This window comes from Thalassophryne amazonica, chromosome 4 (assembly GCF_902500255.1).
Source record: "Thalassophryne amazonica chromosome 4, fThaAma1.1, whole genome shotgun sequence".
Classification (NCBI taxonomy): domain Eukaryota; kingdom Metazoa; phylum Chordata; class Actinopteri; order Batrachoidiformes; family Batrachoididae; genus Thalassophryne; species Thalassophryne amazonica.
In genome coordinates this window covers 76,462,995-76,484,982 of record NC_047106.1, presented here as the reverse complement: position 1 = coordinate 76,484,982, position 21,988 = coordinate 76,462,995, and positions in this window count along the sequence as shown.

The following is a 21,988-nucleotide window of genomic DNA, read 5'->3' as shown; positions in this document are numbered from 1 at the left end:
ACATACAACCCCTGGCAAAAATTATGGAATCACTGGCCTCGGATGATGTTCATTCAGTTCTTTAATTTTGTAGAAAAAAAGCAGATCACAGACATGACACAAAACTAAAGTCATTTCAAATGACAACTTTCTGGCTTTAAGAAACTCTATAAGAAATCAAGAAAAAAGATTGTGACAGTCAGTAATGGTTACTTTTTAGACCAAGCAGAGGAAAAAAATAAGGAATCACTCAATTCTGAGGAATAAATTATGGAATCACCCCTAAATTTTCATCCCCCAAACTAACACCTGCATCAAATCAGATCTGCTCGTTGACATTGACCCTATGCCATGATATTGACCCTATGTGTCTTTTTGCAAGGAATGTTTTCACAGTTTTTGCTCTATGGCAAGATGCATTATCATCTTGAAAAATGATTTAATCATCCCCAAACATCCTTTCAATTGTCCAAAATATCAACGTAAACTTGTGCATTTATTGATGATGTAATGACAGCCATCTCCCCAGTGCCTTTACCTGACATGCAGCCCCATATCATCAATGACTGTGGAAATTTACATGTTCTCTTCAGGCAGTCATCTTTATAAATCTCATTGGAACGGCACCAAACAAAAGTTCCAGCATCATCACCTTGCCCAATGCAGATTCGAGATTCATCACTGAATATGACTTTCATCCAGTCATCCACAGTCCACAATTGCATTTCCTTAGCCCATTGTAACCTTGTTTTTTTTTCTGTTTAGGTGTTAATGATGGCTTTTGTTTAGCTTTTCTGTATGTAAATCCCATTTCCTTTAGGCGGTTTCTTACAGTCCGGTCACAGACATTGACTCCAGTTTCCTCCCATTCATTCCTCATTTGTTTTGTTGTGCATTTTTTGATTTTTGAGACTTATTGCTTTAAGTTTTCTGTCTTGACGCTTTGATGTCTTCCTTGGTCTACCAGTATGTTTGCCTTTAACAACCTTCCCATGTTGTTTGTATTTGGTCCAGAGTTTAGACACAGCTGACTGTGAACAACCAACATCTTTTGCAACATTGCGTGATGATTTACCCTCTTTTAAGAGTTTGATAATCCTCTCCTTTGTTTCAATTGACATCTCTCGTGTTGGAGCCATGATTCATGTCAGTCCACTTGGTGCAACAGCTCTCCAAGGTGTGATCACTCCTTTTTAGATGCAGACTAACGAGCAGATCTGATATGATGCAGGTGTTAGTTTTGGGGATGAAAATTTACAGGGTGATTCCATAATTTTTTCCTCAGAATTGAGTGATTCCATATTTTTTTCCTCTGCTTGGTCTAAAAAAGTAACCGTTACTGACTGCCACAATCTTTTGTTCTTGATTTCTTATAGTGTTTCTTAAAGCCAGAAAGGTGCCATTTGAAATGACTTTAGTTTTGTGTCATGTCTGTGATCTGCTTTTTTTCTACAAAATTAAACAACTGAATGAACATCCTCCGAGGCCGGTGATTCCATAATTTTTGCCAGGGGTTGTATATATATATATATATGTGTGTGTGTGTGTGCGTGTGTGTGTGCAAATTTACCATCAACTTTGTTAATTCAGATAATTTTTACAATCCACATCTTATGATTCACGGAGCTCCTTTTGGGATTCGATGAGGAGTGTTGAAAAAGAGCAGCAGTGACTTTTTCCATCCCTAAAATGATTTTTTAAGTCATCTTTTTTCATGGCTGGGAGTTCTTTCCCAGTAATATAAAGTCCATTAAAAAGTGTGGATTATTTAATCTTGTTGGCATGATGTCAAAATGACTGTAAACAGAACATTTTTCTGTTTTTACTGTGTGCTGCTCATGGCTTGTGTGAAAAAAATATGCGCCAGGTCTATTCTCTCGAGGGCTGTAGCACACATGATGTAACACATGTATCTGGGATGCTTCCAGGACATGGCCCTCCTGTTGGAGGTTTAATCTATTAATATGGAGCCCAAAATCACAATCAACACGCAACTCAGCTGTGACGTGAGTGTGACACTTGCTGTGTACAAATCACAAAATGTAAGTAAACTGCTTCTTTTGGCCACTGACAGACAATCATACATGAGACAAACATTTGAAAGTTCTTTTGGAAAACAATTGCGAAAGATAATTGACTTACTTTAACTTAGCTTAGCTGACTTGCTGATGCTGTTCTTGTCTCACACAGTTCAAAGTGTTGGGTCGAGTAGTCGAAAATAAATGAATATTTAATATAAAGAAGCACCCTTTGTCTTTTCCTTGTTTCACAATGGGTTGCCAGAGCAGATACGAGGTGGATCAGCATGTTGATGTGGCACAAGTCTTACGCCAGATGCATTTCCTAATGCAAAAAATACTTCTTCTTCTTATCTTACATGTAAACTGCAGTACCCAAAGAGGTTATATGTGAGTACTAGAGTCCGTACTCGCACTGAGCCGTTTCCCAGCAAAGAGGCATGGTCGCCATTTTAATTCTGGGCAACCCAGGAGGCAGCGCGCATAGAAGTTCAATGAGTCTCGTCAAGAAACAGGTGGAATATGCCGGAAAGCTGCGCATGTTGGCAATGCCACAAATGGAGGAACAAGGGAGACAATATTTCCTTCCATAACTAAGTGGTTTTGGTTATTCTTGTCACTTCGTCCATGACATTTGGTTGATAAACATCTGGATGATTTCTGCCCGTGCCTCTGTCATCTGAGGACACGGACCATTAACTCTTGACTTACACAGACCACTCACACACATAGATGTGCACCCACACCACTGACTTCATTAATGAAACTCAGTCAATAAAGGATGAGTGTGTGAACAGGTGTCTTTTATACAGGTAACAAATTCAAACAGGTGCAATTAATACAGGTAAAGTGTGCAGAATAAGAGGGCTTCTTAAAGAAAAATTAACATGTCTGTGTGAGCCAGAATTCTTGCTGGTTGGTAGGTGTTCAAATACTTATTTGCAGCAGTAACATGCAAATAAATTATTAAAAAAATCATACATTGTGATTTCCTGATTTTTTTTTTTTTTTTTTTTTTTTAGATTATGTCTCTCACAGTGAACGTGCACGTACGATGAAAATTTCAGACCCCTCCATGATTTCTAAGTGGGAGAACTTGCAAAATTGCTGGGTGTTCAAATACTTATTTTCCTCATTGTGTGTGTGTATATATATATATAAATATATATATATATATATATATATATATATATATATATAAAGTCCCGATTTCAAAAAAAGAAGAGAAAAAAAGGACAGGGAAAGAAAACTAAATGAGGGAAAGCAGCTGCTAACCAAATTATTTGAAAAGAGAGGTGTGCTTGACAGCTAGCTATATTGAGTTGGGGGGTCTGGGGGACCAAATTGCACCATTTTTCTAGAAAATGGTGCAGTTTGGTCCCCCAAACCCCCAACTCAATATTGCTTCCCCAACTTTAAAAAGGGTTCTGCCTCCCAGGTGTGATCTAAGGTATACATGATTTAGACCTGGTTTGACTACGCATTAGAAATTTGGTGTTTGCGTTAATAAAAAAGAACATAACAGTGTGGGTGTGTGTGGGGGGGGGTTGTGTCTTCAATATGGCTAGTATCTAGGGCCCACAATTTGGTGCTACGCCCCTGTCCATCAGGTTCCTGGGAGTGCAGCTCTCTGACAGCCTCTCCTGGACTGCCAACACCACAGTGGTGGTGAAGAAAGCCCAGCTGCGACTCCACTTCCTGAGGGTGCTCAGGAGAAACAATCTGGAGGAGAAGCTGCTGGTGTTGTTCTACAGAGCCACTATCGAGAGCATCCTGATGTACTGCATCACAGCGTGGTACGGGGGGTGCTCAGCAGCAGACAGGAGAGCGCTGCAGAGGGTGATCAAAATGGCCCAGGGGATCACTGATTGCTCTCTGCCCAGCCTGGAAGACATTACCAGCCCTCGCTACCTCAGCAGAGCTGCCAGAATCAGCAAAGACACATCCCATCCCAGCAACCACCTGTTTGACCTATTACCCTCCAGCCGACGATATGAGTCAATCAAAACTAACAGACTCAAGGACAGCTGTCTCCCCAGAGTGATCACTGCACTGAACAATAACAAATCACTCTAATCTGCACTTTTCAAGTTTCTTGCGCAATATCTGTAAACCATGTGCAATATTCCCGTGCAATATGATTCCACGGTTGTATATAATTCTTGTTTTACATTTTACTTGATCCACATATTATTTTATTTTATCTTATGTTTATTTAGTTGTACATATACTCTGAATAATTTATTGTTAAATTTTATTATCTTTTATTTGGCAAAAAATTGCTTGCAGCACAGAAAGCACTTTTTTGAAGTTGCACTCAAATCTCGTTGCAGTGCAAATTACAATGACAAAAAAAGGCGATTCTGATTCTGAAACTGTGTTAACTTCATGACTTTCTTTGCTAACAAAATTTTGACTATTAGAGAAAAAATTACTCATAACCATCCCAAAGATGTATCGTTATCTTTGGCTGCTTTCAGTGATGCCGGTATTTGGTTAGACTCTTTCTCTCCGATTGTTCTGTCTGAGTTATTTTCATTAGTTACTTCATCCAAACCATCAACATGCTTATTAGACCCCATTCCTGCCAGGCTGCTCAAGGAAGTCCTACCATTATTTAATGCTTCAATCTTAAATATGATCAATCTATCTTTGTTAGTTGGTTATGTACCACAGGCCTTTAAGGTGGCAGTAATTAAACCATTACTTAAAAAGCCATCACTTGACCCAGCTATCTTAGCTAATTATAGGCCAATCTCCAACCTTCCTTTTCTCTCAAAGATTCTTGAGAGGGTAGTTGTAAAACAGCTAACTGATCACCTGCAGAGGAATGGTCTATTTGAAGAGTTTCAGTCAGGTTTTAGAATTCATCATAGTACAGAAACAGCATTAGTGAAGGTTACAAATGATCTTCTTATGGCTTCGGACAGTGGACTTATCTCTGTGCTTGTTCTGTTGGACCTCAGTGCTGCTTTTGATACTGTTGACCATAAAATTTTATTACAGAGATTAGAGCATGTCATAGGTATTAAAGGCATTGCGCTGCGGTGGTTTGAATCATATTTGTCTAATAGATTACAGTTTGTTCATGTAAATGGGGAATCTTCTTCACAGACTAAAGTTAATTATGGAGTTCCACAAGGTTCTGTGCTAGGACCAATTTTATTCACTTTATACATGCTTCCCTTGGGCAGTATTATTAGACGGTATTGCTTAAATTTTCATTGTTACGCAGATGATACCCAGCTTTATCTATCCATGAAGCCAGAGGATACGCACCAATTAGCTAAACTGCAGGATTGTCTTACAGACATAAAGACATGGATGACCTCTAATTTCCTGCTTTTAAACTCAGATAAAACTGAAGTTATTGTACTTGGCCCCACAAATCTTAGAAGCATGGTGTCTAACCAGATCGTTACTCTGGATGGCATTTCCCTGATCTCTGGTAATACTGTGAGAAATCTTGGAGTTATTTTTGATCAGGATATGTCATTCAAAGCGCATATTAAACAAATATGTAGGACTGCCTTTTTGCATTTACGCAATATCTCTAAAATCAGAAAGGTCTTGTCTCAGAGTGATGCTGAAAAACTAATTCATGCATTTGTTTCCTCTAGGCTGGACTATTGTAATTCATTATTATCAGGTTGTCCTAAAAGTTCCCTAAAAAGCCTTCAGTTGGTTCAGAATGCTGCAGCTAGAGTACTGACGGGGACTAGCAGGAGAGAGCATATCTCACCCGTGTTGGCCTCCCTTCATTGGCTTCCTGTTAATGCTAGAATAGAATTTAAAATTCTTCTTCTTACTTATAAGGTTTTGAATAATCAGGTCCCATCTTATCTTAGGGACCTCATAGTACCATATTACCCCATTAGAGCGCTTCGCTCTCAGACTGCGGGCTTACTTGTAGTTCCTAGGGTTTGTAAGAGTAGAATGGGAGGCAGAGCCTTCAGCTTTCAGGCTCCTCTCCTGTGGAACCAGCTCCCAATTCAGATCAGGGAGACAGATACCCTCTCTACTTTTAAGATTAGGCTTAAAACTTTCCTTTTCGCTAAGGCTTATAGTTAGGGCTGGATCGGGTGACCCTGGACCATCCCTTGGTTATGTTGCTTTAGACGTAGACTGTGTTTCATAGTTGTTGTATGGCCTTGCCTTGCAATGTGGAGCGCCTTGGGGCAACTGTTTGTTGTGATTTGGCGCTATACAAGAAAAAAGTTGATTGATTGATTGATTAACTGACAATGAGTTTCTGAAATGTTCCTGAGCCCACGCGGTAAGATCCTTTACACAATGATGTAGTTTTTTTAATACAGTGCCGCCTGAGGGATCGAAGGTCACAGGCATTCAATGTTGGTTTTCGGCCTTGCTGCTTATGTGTAGAAAGTTCTCCAGATTCTCTGAATCTTCAGATTAAATGATGGACTGTAGATGATGGATTCCATAAATTCATTGCAATTGAACATTGAGAAACATTGTTCTTAAACTGTTGGACTGTTTTTTCACGCAGTTGTTAACAAAGTGGTGATCTTCGCCTCATCTTTGCTTGTGAACTTCTGAGTCTTTTGGGGATGCTCCTTTTATACCCAGTCATGACACTCACCTGTTTTCAATTAACCTGTTCACCTGTGGAATGTTCCAAACAAGTGTTCTATGAGCACTCATCAACTTTCCCAGTCTTTTGTCATCCCTGTCCCAGCTTTTTTGAAATGTGTTGCACGAATCTATTTCAAAATGAGCAAATATTTGCACAAAAACAATAAAGTTTATCAGTTTGAACATTAAATCTTTTGTCTTTGTGGTGTATTCAATTGAATATAGGTTGAATTTTACACAACGTCCCAACTTCATTGGAATTGGGGTTGTATAGCCTCTTTGGCAGTACCTCATTAAATATGAGCATCTTTGCAACTTGTGGCCATATAAGGGGCAGCACGGGCAGCACGGTGGTTAGGGATGACATGGTGTACTCCGGCTTGCCTCCTATCAGATTGACTTATAAAGTGCATAACTGGCAACCTGCTCAAAAATGAAAGTAAAGCTGCACCCGGCTGCATTCTCAGCCAGAACCACAACAACTGCTGCATCTGCTTCAGATTTTTAACCTGATGGAGGACAATCAAACAGGTTTTGAGCTGTACTCACTTGGACTACCTTGTTTCAAGATGTGTGAACATGACTAAAGGTGTTTGTTGTGTGGGCCGCTGAAGAGGAGGTACTGCTGGCCCACCACCACCAGAGGGCGCCCTGCCTGGAGTGCGGGCTCCAGGCACCGGAGGGCGCTGCCGCCTCACAGGAGCAGCCAGGGTGACAGCTGTCACCCATCACCTGAGACAGCTGATATCAATCAACAGGGAGGTATATCAGCAGGACGGCATCTCCACCTCATTGCCGAGATATCGCTCTACTAAGGAGGGAACGTACTCAGCCGATTGTGTTCTTGACGATAATACTTTGTTGCTTGTGTGTTGGATAGCAGATAGTGAGTAGTACAGCGGGAGATTGTATTGGACTTCTTGGATAAGTACTCACACTCCTGCACTCACCAGTATTTTCCTGACAAGAGGTGGAGGTGGTGTTTCCACCCTGTGTGTTGCTGGGTGCAGCCGCACCCACACCTGACTGTTTCTGTTCCTTGCCAGCAGTACCGGATCCGACGAGCGGAGGCAGTGGCCACCTGGGGTTCGGGACTTGGCGGCTCCAGTATCCCCGGGGTTCGGTGGCAGAGGAAATCGGGTGGTTCCGGTTCGACTCGGACAGACGTCTCCTATCGTCGAGCCTGCCCACACGACACCATTGGAATTCGGTTACTGCTGTATTTGTAATCTGTTGTGTTTGTTGTGTGAATTCACAACAGTAAAACTTTGTGATTTGACTTTCTCCATTGTCCGTTCATTTGCGCCCCCTGTTGTGGGTCCGTGTTCCTACACTTTCCCAACAGTGTTAATAGAAACATGCAGAAGTTACCACATGATGACGATTTGGTGAATTTCTGAAAAGCTTGAAAATTTCACCCCAGTTTTAAAACTGATGGCTGTAACTACTTTGTATACCAAGTTTGTTCAAGACTGGCAAAAAAAAAAAAAAAAAAAAAATGGATGAAGAAGTTACTGTGATGCTTCAAAACATGTCCCAATATGCTATCTGGGATGAAACGGGGAGGAATGATGCTCTGCTGGATAGCCCCATAAGACTGTCCACAAGTCAGGAGTGTTAGAAGGTTCAACAATTGACACAACATGTTCTTTTTTTGTTATTCTGGCATAACTACAAAGTGTACTACTGCCGTACAACCAGTGTGCATGTGCCCAAGGTGAATATCAATATTTTCCTTTTAATGGTGATGTTTTTATCCAGCCAGTCAATGTACATGAGCCCACACGTACAGCCCCTGACACCCCCCCTCCACACACAGCTTTTAGGATTTTCATGAGAGTACTGCAAGTAGAGAACCCACATCTATGCCTGAACAAAGTAACTTGTACTTTGAGTAATTTATTAACTCTATTCTTCTGTTACTTTAACTTGACTTGATTTCTCAAAGAGGAATTTGTACTTTTAGTTGAGTAATTTCTCAAGGTCATAATTGTACTTCTACTTAAGTATAGATTTTCAATATTGCACCCACCACTAGTGCCAGCTTTGGGGGTGGGGATAATTAATCTCCAATGGACTGGCTTCCCAGTCAGTGGAAGTTATAGACTGTCATCTGATTAATGGTAAGGTACTAAGGCATAATCAACTGACTGATGGAACTCAGGGTGCACATGGAACGTATTTCAGTGACAATCCTGACACACAACTAAAATTCAGTCACAGCAAGATGAAAGACTGATATCCAGCAATACATTTTCAAGACTATTATCAGTGTTGATCATTTCAGTACACATTTAATATTCAAATTTATGGTTACATTGGCTGTGTTTGTTTGAAATAAATGTAATATAATAAAATTAAATTACATGCACATAGGAACAGAAGAAATGAGGAAGGGACACATACCTACTCATGTTAAATTAACTGGTGAATCCACAAAAAAATTCATTGAAAAGCCTGTCACACAAATGATTTCAGTAGATTCTGTATAGCCATTTAGATTAAGAGGCTAATCCCATTGTCGACCACTAACTGTAAGGATGAGTTCCACCTTTTCTTAAATTTAATCCGAAAGCCCTCCGCTAACAATTACTTCTTAGACAGATGTAGTTTAATATCACGTGTCACATTTCACTTCAGTGCTCTAAGCAGTGCAGTCTTATCTGTGTTCTTCAAAAGCTTTAGTTACTACAGCATTTGGTATAATCATCACTGAATAAAAGCTGGTGTGTGTGTGTGTGTGTGTGTGTGTGTGTGTGTGTGTGTGTGTGTGTGTGTGTGTGTGTGTGTGTGTGTGTGTGTGTGTGTGTGTGTGTGTGTGTGTGTGCCTGCGTGTGTTCGCATGTGTGTATAGATAGATAGATAGATAGACTGAACAAAAATATAAACGCAACAGTTTTTTGCTTCCATTTTTCATGAGCTAAACTCAAAGATCTAAAACATTTTTCTCTCTATATAAAACACCTATTTCTCTCATTGTTCACAAATCTGTCTAAATCTGTGTTTGAGCATTTTATCTTTGCCAAAATAATCCACCCACCTCACAGGTGTGGCATGTCAAGATGTTGATTAGACAGCATGATTATTGCTGTGCCTTATAAGCAAAACCTCAAGGAAGCAAAACTGCAAACTGTGTGATAAAACAGCATTTTAGAGTGGGCTTCGAAAGACACACCTGTGCAATAATCATGCTGTCTTAGCAGCATCTTGATATGCCACACTAGTGAGGTGGGATGGATTATCTCGGCAAAGTAGTCATGCTCATGAACACAAATTTAGACAGATTTGTGAACAATATTTGATAGAAATAGGTCTTTTGTGTATATAGAAAATGTTTTACATCTTTGAGTCCAGCTCATGAAAAATGGGAGCAAAAACAAAACGTGCTGCATTTATGTTTTTTGTTCAGTGTAGACAGACAGACAGACAGACAGACAGACAGACAGACAGACAGACAGACAGACAGACAGACAGACAGACAGATAGATAGATAGATAGATAGATAGATAGATAGATAGATAGATAGATAGATAGATTTAAATTTATGCCATCATACAGCAGCTAAACATGACATGTTTAGCTGCTAAACATGACAAAGTGAAAAAGACCATGAAATTAAAAATCACAGCTTCAGTGTAAACAAAATGTAACTGAAAAGATGTAAATAAAAAAAAATAACCAGCGACTAGCAGTGTTCCACCACCCGACAACATCCCCAACATCCCCTGACTGGGGATGTTGTCGGGCGGTGGAAGGAATACTTCGAGGATCTGCTCAATCCCATCGTCACGTCTTCCGAAGAGGAAGCAGAGACTGGGGACTCAGAGGCGGACTCATCCATTACCCAGGCCGAAGTCACCGAGGTGGTTAGAAACCTCCTCGGTGGCAAGGCTCCTGGGGTGGATGAAATCCATCCTGAGTACCTTAAGTCTCTGGATGTTGTGGGACTGTCTTGGCTGACACGCCTCTGCAACACTGCATGGCAGTCGGGGACAGTGCCTCTGGATTGGCAGACCGTGGTGGTGGTCCCTCTGTTTAAGAAGGAGGACCGGAGGGTGTGTTCCAACTACAGGGGATCATACTCCTCAGCCTCTCCGGTAAGGTCTATTCCAGAGTACTGGAGAGGAGAATTCGACCAATAGTTGATCCTTGGATTCAGGAGGAGCAGTGTGGTTTTCGTCCTGGTCGCGGCACACTGGACCAGCTCTACACGCTCCATCGGGTGCTCGAGGGTTCATGGGAGTTCACCCAACCAGTCCACATGTGCTTTGTGGATCTGGAGAAGGCATTCGGCCGTGTCCCTCGGGGCACCCTCCAGGAGTATGGGGTCCGGGGTCCTTTGTTAAGGGTCCCTGTACGACCACAGCAGTTGCTTGGTTCGCATTGCCGGTAGTCAAACCTGTTTCCAGTGCACGTTGGCCTCCACCAGGGCTGCCCTTTGTCACCGGTTCTGTTCATTATCTTTATGGACAGAATTTTTAGGCACAGCTAGGGTGTAGAGGGGGTCTGATTTGGGAACCACAGAATTCGTCTCTGTTGTTTGTGGACGATGTGGTTCTGTTGGCTTCGTCAAATCAGGACCTTCAGCGTGCACTGGGGCGGTTTGCAGCAGAGTGTGAAGCATCCGGGATGAAAATCAGCACCTCCAAATCCGAGGCCATGGTTCTCAACCGGAAAAAAAGTGCTGTGCCCTCTTCAGATCGGTGGAGTGTCCTTGCCTCAAGTGGAGGAGTTTAAGTATCTCGGGGTCTTGTTCACGAGTGAGGGACGGATGGAGCGTGAGATCGATAGACGGATCAGTGCAGCATCTGCAGTGATGCGGTCACTGTATCAGACCGTCGTGGTGAAGAGAGAGCTGAGTAGGGGGGCAAAGCTCTCAATTTACCGATCGATCTACGTTCCGATCCTCACCTATGGTCATGAGATTTGGCTCATGACCGAAAGAACGAGATCACGAGTACAAGCGGCTGAGATGAGTTTCCTCCGCAGGGTGGCTGGGCGCTCCCTTAGAGACAGGGTGAGGAGCTCGGAGTCGAGCTGCTGCTCCTCCACATCGAAAGGAGCCAATTGAGTTGGCTCGGGCATCTTTTCTGGATGCCCCCTGGATGCCTCGCTGGAGAGGTGTTCCAAGCACATCCCATCGGGAGGAGGCCCCAGGGAAGACCCAGGACACGCTGGAGGGACTATGTCTCTCGGCTGGCTTGGGAATGCCTTGGGGTTCCCCGGAGGAACTGGGGGAGGTGTGTGTGGATCGGGAGGTCTGGGCGGCTTTGCTTGAGCTGCTGCCCCCGTGACCCGACTCTGGATAAAGTGAAAGAAAATGGATGGATGGATGGATAGCAGTGTGCCAGTGACTGGCCACCGGGATGGTTGCTGTCATTCAGAATGACCAAGGCCATAGTTATACATATCCAGGGGTTAAGATGCATTTGATAGGTGTCACACTTCAAAATATTGCCCTTACTGATTTGTACTGCAAACTTTAGTGGACGTGATTTCTTTGTGGGCAGGCTGTCTGGTCAGCTGACCTACAATACATTAAGAAAATTCACTAGCAGTTAATTAAATTAAGTGGTATGTTATGGTTAGGGCTTTGGGTGGAATCGAACCGTTTCAGACTATGAATCCAAATGCCGGGAGCTGGACACAGAGAGGAATACAAAAGGAAAAGAGATTTATTTATAATAAATAAACACAGGCACTCCCCAGCGCAGCAATTTTCATTGAAGAAAAAACTGTGGTTCAGATAAGTCTAGTTCCACTTAGGCTCCACCCCAAACTCATCCAGGACCATCTGGCCCACGCTCCGTTGAGTCTCCCAGCTCACCCTCCCGATGAGCCTATGGATCTTGGCAGGGCAAAACTGACCCCAGCTCAGTTACCTGGAGAGTGTCTCTATTGGAGAAGAAAAGAACATGTCCGCATCCACTGTCCAGTTCGGACAGAAGATGAGGTTCACCCCTAAATTTTGGGGTACGATGAAGCCAAGCTAAATTCATGGGTGGGTCATCTGGTCGCACTCAACTCCTGGCGATGATCCTCTTTGGGACTTCAACCATCTCTTTTCCTGCACTGGTGGACACTGGAGCTGAGGGCAACTTCCTTAGTAATAAGGTAGTTGCCAAGGCTCACATACCCACACATCTTCTTTCCGATCCATTATCTGTCTCATCTCTCGATGGACCCTGCTTCTGTCTATTACACATCAGACCAAACCGGTCACTCTATCATTTCTGGAATCCACCGCAAAACCATTCAGTTCTTCATGATTCCTTCCACCTCACCTGTGGTCCTCGAGCGCCCCTAGATAATAGAGCACAATCCCCGGATTGATTGACCGTCCAGGTCAGTTACTCAGTGGAGCGACGCATGCTACCATGGGTGTCTACGTTCCTCGGTTCCGCCCAGTGTTTCTGCCAGTGAGGTGGTTCATTCACCTCCAGATCTTTCTCTGGTTCCGTCAGAGTATCGCAATCTCGCTGAAGTATTCAGCAGAGATCCTGCGTTCTCACTCCCTCCTCACCGGCCTTATGATATAGCCATAGATCTCCTTTCGGGTGCTGAGATACCTTCCAGTCATTTGTATAACCTTTCACACCCGGAACGAGAAGCTATGGAGACCTATATCCAGGACTCACTGGTCACTGGGTTGATACGAACCTCATTGTCACCCGCGGGTGCATGCTTCTTTTTTGTGGGGAAAAAACATGGCACCTTGCACCCCTGGATTGATTTTCAGGGACTGAACAACATCACGGTCCGTAATCGGTATCCACTCCCCCTTTTTGATTCTGCATTCAGTTCCTTGCATGGGGCTACTACATTCACCAAATTAAACCTTAGGAATGCCTACCACCTGGTTTGAGTGCGTGAAAGGGGATGAGTGGAAAACAGCATTCAGTGTGAGCTGAGTGATGCATGTGTCTGCCTGTGTAACTTGAGCAGCAAGCTGAGAAATAACTGTCAAAGTACGTGACCTAAGCAGAGAGGTTCTGAACTTGATTCCCCATGGCGTCCATGGTTTCTTGGATCTTCCCCAGGAATTGTCCTTGATGATTCAGGGCCTGCTGGCTGGGGTCTCCGGCTGGGTCCATGTTTTAGCCAGATACTTCTGTTATGGTTAGGGGTCCAGGTGGAACTGAACCATTTCAGACTATGGATCCAAATGCAACGAGCTGGACAGGGAAAGGAGTACAAAAGGAAAAGAGATTATTTATAATAAATAAACAAAAATTGCTGCGCTGGGGAGTGCCTGCAGTATGGAGAGTGGCCCACCCGCTAGTGGTGAAATTAGGGAGCTGCAGTATCCTTAGCCAGTCTTGAAGGAATGTGTCAACAAAGGATTTTGACATGAGGGCCAGGTGGGATGTTCGCCACTGCAACCAGGAAAAAAAAAATTGATGTAACAATTTGCATATATCAATCATCCATTCATGTGTGAAATTTAGCGAGCAGGTGGACACCGGATTGATTGACCGTCTGGGTCAGTTACTCAGTGGAGCGACGCATGCTATCATGGGTGTCTATGTTCCTCGGTTCCGCCAGTGAGGTGGTTCATTCACCTCCAGATCTTTCTCTGGTTCCGTCGGAGTATCGCAGTCCCGCTGAAGTATTCAGCAGAGATTGTGCACTCTCACTCCCTCCTGAAATTAGGGAGCTGCAGTATCCAGAGCCAGTCTTGAAGGAATGTGTCAACAAAGGATTTTGAGACCAGGGCCAGGTGGGATGTTCGCCGCTGCAACCAGGAACTAAGGAAGAAGACACAATTGGTGAGTGGAATGCACTCATAATGCTGGAGGCTCACACAATCACAGTTCATAAAAGATATAAGATTGTTGCAGAGTTCATGAAATACAGTTATTCTTCTTAAGAAATACAGTTCACTATTCAGCAGTAGTTCATAGTTCATAAGTTGTCTCCACAGGTCAGAGGTGTGTCAGTTAAGCAGGGCTTGATACAGCTCGACTGAGTTCTCAATTGTTTGATATCAGAGTTTGTGCAGTTCTTAGACACAGTTCTTGAAATAGTTCTTTATCATAGCACAGTCACAACAGGTACAAGTGAGAACAGGATCTCACTGAGACAAGGGGAATTTAACTGGTGTTTGTTGAGACGCGCTCCACACCGGGAGCCAAGGAGTTCCAAAGTGACGTAGGTAGTTAGTACTAGGGTCCTAGTACTTGGAAGCCATACTGGAATCATCTGGAACAGTAGCAAAAGTCAGTTCACTCTGATGCAGGAATTAGAGGAAGAGACCAGCGTTACCTGAGCATAAGCTGCAGGAAGCTTCGGCGTCATGAGCGCACAACTGGAAGACGCGTTCAAGGTCAGTAGTCAGTAGTCCTTCGGGTCTCTGTGTTGATCATGGAAGCTGGCGAGGCAAAACGAGGAAAGCAAGGCACGTCTCTGGATCTCAAGGATCAAAGATCTGAGAAGTATCTGGCAATTTTCAAACAGCAATTCTGAGTTTATATAGTCTCTCACATAATCAGTCACTCATAGGATTCACATGAGAATAAAAACTGAGGACACCATCTGGTGGGGAGCAAAACACATGACACAAGATAAAGACTGAGTTCAGGGCTGAGTCCAGGGGGAAATCCTGACATGGTAGTTGGTTTTGAGTTGTTCTATATATCTTATTAATAATGCCTAAGCTATTACTTGTTGGAGAAGCCAAAAGAACAGAGTTTTAGTCACAATACTATTTTACTACAAATTTTTTGACCAGTAGTTGTGAAGAAGGTGATGAGCAGTGGTGATGACCCAAAAAGTGAAGACAGAAGAAGAGGACTTTATGCCACATTCATGACATGTAAAATATGAAATTATGAACTCTAATTCTCCACCCAAGTCAAGTTTTAGAGTCTGCACTGGTGCTGCGCTTTTCCAAAGCCGCAAGACTACAGAACCTCCTTGGGTCCTGGATGGCAACCACCCAGGCAGACAACTGATCCATTCCCACATCACTAAAATAACCATCTACACCCTAAAAACTGCTGTCTAAATGAGAAAAAAAAATTGATATAACAATTTGCATATATATATATTTTTTTTAGTTATTTAACTCAGCCACATGGGGTGTGCAGCAAGTACATTCTAAGTGCCAGTCCCAAGCCCGGATAAATGAGGAGGGTTGCGTCAGGAAGGGCATCCGGCATAAAACAAGCCAACCCAACTATGCAGACTAAGAATCAAATTTCCATACCGGATCGGTCGCGGCCCGGGTTAACAATGTCCACCACCGGTGCTGTTGCCCAACAGGTTGCCAGTGGAAATTTGGCTAGTGCTGGGTGAAGACACCGAAGAAGAGGAGGAGAACATTTCCACAAACAGCGGGAGAAGAAAACTAGAAGGGTGGAAATGAGAGTGGGGACTTTGAATGTTGGTAGCATGACTGGTAAAGGCAGAGAGCTGGCTGATATGATGGAGAGGAGAAAGGTAGACATATTGTGTGTGCAAGAGACCAAGTGGAAGGGAAGTAAGAGCAGGAGCATCGGTGGTGGGTACAAGTTGTTGTACCATGGTGAGGACAGGAAGAGAAATGGTGTTGGGTCATTTTAAAGGAAGAGTATGTTAAAAGTGTGTTGGAGGTTAAGCGAGTGTCTGACAGGGTGATGAATGTGAAGTTGGAAATTGAAGGGGTGATGATGAATATCATCAGTGCATATGCCCCACAGGTAGGTTGTGAAATGAAGGAGAAAGAAGATTTCTGGAGTGTGTTAGATGAGGTGGTGGAGAGTGTGCCCAAGCATGAAAGAGTGGTGATAGGAGCGGACTTCAATGGGCACATTGGTGAAGGGAACAGAGGTGATGAGGAAGTAATGGGTAGATATGGTATCAAGGATAGGAATGGGGAAGGACAGATGGTAGTTGATTTTGCAAAAAGGATGGAAATGGCTGTGGTGAATACCTACTTTAAGAAAAGGGAGGAGCACAGGGTAACATACAAGAGTGGGGGAAGTTGCACACAGGTGGACTACATTCATTATAGGAGATGCAAGCTAAAGGAAATCAGAGCCTGTAAGGTGGTGGCAGGAGAGAGTGTCGTTAGACCGCATAGAATGGTTGTTTGTAGGATGACTTTAGAGGTAAAGAAGAAGAAGACAGTGAAAGCTCAACAAAGAATCAGATGGTGGAAGCTGAAGGAGGAAGACTGTTGTGTGAAATTTAGCGAGCAGGTGAGAGAAGCACTGGTTGGAAGGGAAGCAATTTCGGACAACTGGAAAAGTACTGCAGATGTGGTGAGGGACACAGCTAGGACAGTACTGGGTATGACATCTGGACAGTGGAAGGAAGACAAGGAGACTTGGTGGTGGAATGAAGAGGTCCAGGAAAGCATAAGGAGAAAGAGGTTGGAGAAAAAGTTTTGGGATAGTCGGAGAGACGAAGAAAGTAGACAGGAGTACAAGACGATGCCATGTAAGGCAAAAAGAGAAGTGGCAAAAGCGAAGGAAAAGGCATATTGCGAGCTGTACAAGAGGTTGAATAGTAAGGAAGGAGAAAAGGACTTGTACCGATTGGCCAGACAAAGGGACAGAGCTGGAAAGGATGTGCAGCAGGTTAGGATGGTAAAAGATGCACATGGTGATGTGCTGACAAGTGAGGAGTGTGTGCTGAGAAGGTGAAGAGAATATTTTGAAGAGCTGATGAATAAAGAAAATGGGCGAGAGAAAAGGCTGGATGATGTGGTGAGAGTAAATCAGGAAGTACGAGAGATTAGTAAGGAAGAAGTGAGGGCTACTATGAAGAGGATGAAGAGTGGAAAGGCAATTGGCCCAGATGACATTCCAGTGGAGGCATGGAAATGTCGAGGAGAGATGGCAGTAGTTTCTAACCAGATTGTTTAATAAAATCTTGGAAAGTGAGAGGATGCCTGAGGAGTGGAGACGAAGTGTGCTAGTTCCTATTTTCAAGAACAAGGGTGATGTGCAGAGCTGCAGTAACTACAGAGGCATAAAGCTTATCAGCCACAGCATGAAGTTATGGGAAAGAGTAGTAGTAGCTAGGCTTAGAAAACAGGTGAAGATCTGTGAGCAGCAATATGATTTCATGCCGAGAAAGAGCACTACAGATGCAATGTTTGCTCTGAGAATACTGTTAGAGAAGTACAGAGAAGGCCAGAAAGAGTTACATTGTGTGTTTGTGGACTGAGAAAAAGCTTATGATAGGGTGCCAAGAGAAGAGCTGTGGTATTGTGTGAGGAAGTCTGGAGTGGCAGAGAAGTATGTTAGGGTAGTGCAGGACATGTACAAGAATAGTGTGACAGTGGTGAGATGCTCAGTCGGAATGGCAGACCCATTTAAGGTGGAGGTGGGATAACACCAAGGATCAGCTCTGCGTCCTTTCTTCTTTGCAGTGGTGATGGACAGGTTGACGGATGAAATCAGACAGGAGTTCCCATGGACTATGATGTTTGCAGATGACATTGTGATCTGTCAGGAGAGTAGAGAGCAAGTTGAGTCTAGTCTGTAGCGGTGCAGACATGCTTTGGAGAGCAGGGGAATGAAAGTCAGTAGAAGCAAGACTGAGTACATGTGTGTGAATGGGAGGGAGCCCAGTGGAATAGTGCAGTTACAAGGAGTAGAAGTGGTGAAAGTAGATGAGTTTAAATATTTGGGGTCAACCGTTCAAAGTAATGGAGAGTGTGGTAGAGAGGTGAAGAAGAGAGTGCAGGCAGGGTGGAGTGGGTGGAGAAAGGTGGCAGGAGTGATTTGTGACCGAAGAATATCAGCAAGAGTGAAGGGGAAAGTTTCCAAGACAGTAGTGAGACCAGCTATGTTGTAAGGCTTAGAGACGGTGGCACTAACAAAAAGACAGGAGGCAGAGCTGGAGGTGGCAGAGCTGAAGATGTTGAGATTCTTTTTGGGAGTGACAAGAATGGACAAGATTAGGAATGAACATATCAGAGGGACAGATCAGGTGGGACGGTTTGGAGACAAAGTCAGAGAGGTGAGATTGAGATGGTTTGGACATGTGCAGAGGAGGGACCCAGGGTATATAGGGAAAAGGATGCTGAGGATGGAGCCACCAGGCAGGAGGAGAAGAGGGAGGCCAAGCATGAGGTTTATGGATGTGCTGAGGGAGAACATGCAGGTGGTTGGTGTGACAGAGGAAGATACAGAGGAAAGATGGAAACGATTGATCTGCTGTGGCGACCCCTAACGGGAACAGCCGAAAGACAAAGAAGAGGATTTTTTTTTTTGTTATTTCAACTTCGTTATTTCAACTTTCAAATGAGTTAATGCCACAAGACATCTCTCGTTAACTTTAAATAACTTTAGTTAAGTTGAAAAAACTTTAAAAATCTATGCAAATTGTTACATCACTTTTACCTCATTGAGACAGGGGGTTCACTTTTTAGAGTGTATCTGCCACAGCCAGGTGAAATGTGGGCAGCCCCTTAGTGTTTTCCAGCTAATGGGGTCCTCAACAGTCAGCGACTTGCATGCTGGATTATGCACAAAGAAATGGGCCACATGACCAAAATATTGAAGCTGAGGCTCCCCCCCAATGCGATACTCATAGCCAGCGCCACGAGGGGGCATTTGGGGGCGACGCCCCCTCACATCATCAACCTCGCCCCCTCGGATGTTACAGTTATCAAAAAAAATAAATAAATAAATAAAAAGACATACTGGAAAATATAGCAAAATATTAGTTATTCAATAATATCACATATTTAACAAATAAACCAAATTAATTAACTAAAGTAATTAATTTTAAAACAAACGGATATGGCATGTGTCTGTGTTCAAGGGATTTGATAGGTTGAGGGTTGTGCTTGTCAGTGCGGCAGAGGGCGGTGTGTTTCCAACGCGTCGTGACGTCAGACGCGTCGTTTCGGAAGCGGCAAGGGGGCAGAGATTGCTATACCACACTCTGGCTGTTTCCACAATCTGAAAAAAGTTCAGCGATCGCTGTCTTGAACTTCGGTCGCCTGAACCACAAAAAACCTTTAAAAAACAGCAGTAGAATGATTCTCCCATCACCCTGCTGGGAGAAGCTTTTTTCAGCTACTTTTCGGAGTGACACCGACCGAGGGAGGAGGACTGTCGACTTGGTGGGATATCGATCGAACCGCAACAGCGGGCCGACCCGCACGGAGAAGCCGGCCTTCAGGCATCATCCCTGGGCAGAGCGATCCAGGCCGCCGGGGTGATGGAGCAAACCCACTCAGCCCGAAATCTCCCACTTTTTGGATATATGCGAAGTCCCAGTTTGCCCAACGGAGTTTAGTTCTACAGGTTTACTGAGGTGAGAATAATGTAAAAATAAAACATGACGTTTACTGAACTGTGAAGGTTTAATGATCGGCTAATGTTAGCTTAGCTTTTTAGCATAGTTGATCTGAGTGAACACTTTAATTTGTAAATGGTTCAGTCTTTTTTATTTTTACCAAATAAAGCTACAGGTTTTTTCAGACACCACAAAAGCTCAACTTTAAATAACTTATTTTTTCAGGCGTTTTTTCCATCGTTTTTTGCCGTCCCCGTCCCCCCCCCTTTGTTTAGTGTTAACTGTTTAGTGTTTCTTTATATTTAAAGAAATATTTTTATTTGTCCCAATCAGGAACATTTGCTGTGCAGACAACCAAACTTCCATTGATGAGCTAAACACCACGAAGTCCAGTCGAAAGAAAACATCTCTGCTTTTCAGCAACACCACCAGAGTTCAAAGCTTGCAGAAGAGACCTTCATCTTGTCCCGAGAATCCAGCAGAACACCTGCTTCTAAATAAAAGGCTCTTTGAACAGCAACTATTTTATTATTTTTAAAAAAAGCTGTTTCATTTTATATTTTAACAATAAATGAACGGATCATTAAAAATGTCCATGAATCAAAGTCAAAAGACATTTGTACAAGTAGAAGCTCTCCACTTATTGTGCTCAAATTCATATTTTAGAAGTGACTCTGTCCTGATAACATTAAAGGCAATTACATATTTTGACAAAATTACAAGTTTAAATGACTATAAAAAAATTCATCATGAGGTTTATGTCACAGAAATCCTACTTTACAATCACACTGCAGTCAGTGTTAAATTATTTCCTTTTGCATTTATAATAAACATTTGTATTTATTTAGTGTTTGTTTTTCTGGTTGAAATGAGATATAAATAATCTACCAGACTTAAAAAATATACAAGTTTCCATGTTATTTTATTTATCTAAAAATAAATGTCTGAGGTTCCTTATGTTAAACAAGAAATTATCTAATATGAAATAACAGGTGGTTTTAATTTACAGATGAAAGGTTTCTAAAGAACCATTTATTGATTTATTTAACTATTATAATTACTGTCACGATTTCGGCCTGATCTGGGGTTTGATTTGGGTTTTTCCTCTTTCATGTTCTGAGCCTTTTGTCTTTTAGTCATGTATAGGTTATGTCTGATCTTGCTTCATGTTCATGTCAGGTTGTCATGCTTATGTTATCATTAGTTCTGTTTCTGTTATCCTGGTATTTGTCATCCATGTTCACTTAGTCACTTCAGTCCTAGTTTGTTTCTGTTTATTTATGCTTTGGTCTACAGTTCGGTTTATCACATTTTTGGTATTTTGCTTTTGTCACAATCAATCATCAATCAATTTTTTTTATATAGCGCCAAATCACAACAAACAGTTGCCCCAAGGCGCTTTATATTGTAAGGCAAGGCCATACAATAATTATGTAAAACCCCAACGGTCAAAACGACCCCCTGTGAGCAAGCACTTGGCTACAGTGGGAAGGAAAAACTCCCTTTTAACAGGAAGAAACCTCCAGCAGAACCAGGCTCAGGGAGGGGCAGTCTTCTGCTGGGACTGGTTGGGGCTGAGGGAGAGAACCAGGAAAAAGACATGCTGTGGAGGGGAGCAGAGATCGATCACTAATGATTAAATGCAGAGTGGTGCATACAGAGCAAAAAGAGAAAGAAACAGTGCATCATGGGAACCCCCCAGCAGTCTACGTCTATAGCAGCATAACTAAGGGATGGTTCAGGGTCACCTGATCCAGCCCTAACTATAAGCTTTAGCAAAAAGGAAAGTTTTAAGCCTAATCTTAAAAGTAGAGAGGGTGTCTGTCTCCCTGATCTGAATTGGGAGCTGGTTCCACAGGAGAGGAGCCTGAAAGCTGAAGGCTCTGCCTCCCATTCTACTCTTACAAACCCTAGGAACTACAAGTAAGCCTGCAGTCTGAGAGCGAAGCGCTCTATTGGGGTGATATGGTACTACGAGGTCCCTAAGATAAGATGGGACCTGATTATTCAAAACCTTATAAGTAAGAAGAAGAATTTTAAATTCTATTCTAGAATTAACAGGAAGCCAATGAAGAGAGGCCAATATGGGTGAGATATGCTCTCTCCTTCTAGTCCCCGTCAGTACTCTAGCTGCAGCATTTTGAATTAACTGAAGG